We start from the raw sequence: 751 nt of genomic DNA, 5'->3' as shown, positions 1-751 counted from the left end.
AAAAAACAGCAGGCAGTTGTCTTAATAATGTAGATAGGTATCGCCTCTAATACAGGACTCAACACTGTTGTGCCCCAATTAGAGAGCAGGCATTGATCGCATGAACTTAAGTAGTGATAACTTGTTGCCAAATAATATTCAAAAGAATATCAGAAATCAGAGCAAATATACTATTAGTGTGTTTCAAATCCATCAGGTAGCCTAGTTTTTCTTCTTTCCTCTCTACAAGGGATCTTAAGTGCCACAGTGTGCTTCCCTCCCACTATGCTGGTGCTTTTCCATAGGAAGGGTTGTGCCTGGACCTCCCAGATTGGAACGCCGATTATCTAAGGTCCCAAGGCTGTATTCTCAGCTACACCAAGTCACCTCAGATATTTGCACCAGAGCACCCAGAATTCTGTGCCCATGAGGATAGTTGGAGTTTGTTCACAAAATAGCAGTCTCTAGGTTGCTATTCCAACAGCGGCAGTACTGATGCTCCAGTTCGAAGGCCAGGAAAAGAGAATGTAACGCCGGTAGCTTCCAAAATATATGTAACCACCAAAGTACATGCTTAATGACTAGTGAAGTTAGCTTAGGCCGCCTCCCAGACACCTGTAATGAAGCCCATCTCGGCAAAGCTCTTGGGTGGGCAACTCGATTTCACGAAAGCGGACACCAACGCTCTATCCAGGGATAAATGCGTTTTCTAATGTTCCCATTGGCCCTTTCGGCCTTCACTCAGTGGCTGGCAACGCAGTCTTCCCTGGCG

The sequence above is a fragment of the Trachypithecus francoisi genome, unplaced genomic scaffold (genome assembly GCF_009764315.1).
Source record: "Trachypithecus francoisi isolate TF-2019V2 unplaced genomic scaffold, Tfra_2.0 Lachesis_group3, whole genome shotgun sequence".
NCBI classification, from domain to species: Eukaryota; Metazoa; Chordata; class Mammalia; order Primates; family Cercopithecidae; genus Trachypithecus; species Trachypithecus francoisi.
Note: the sequence above shows the minus strand (reverse complement) of the source record.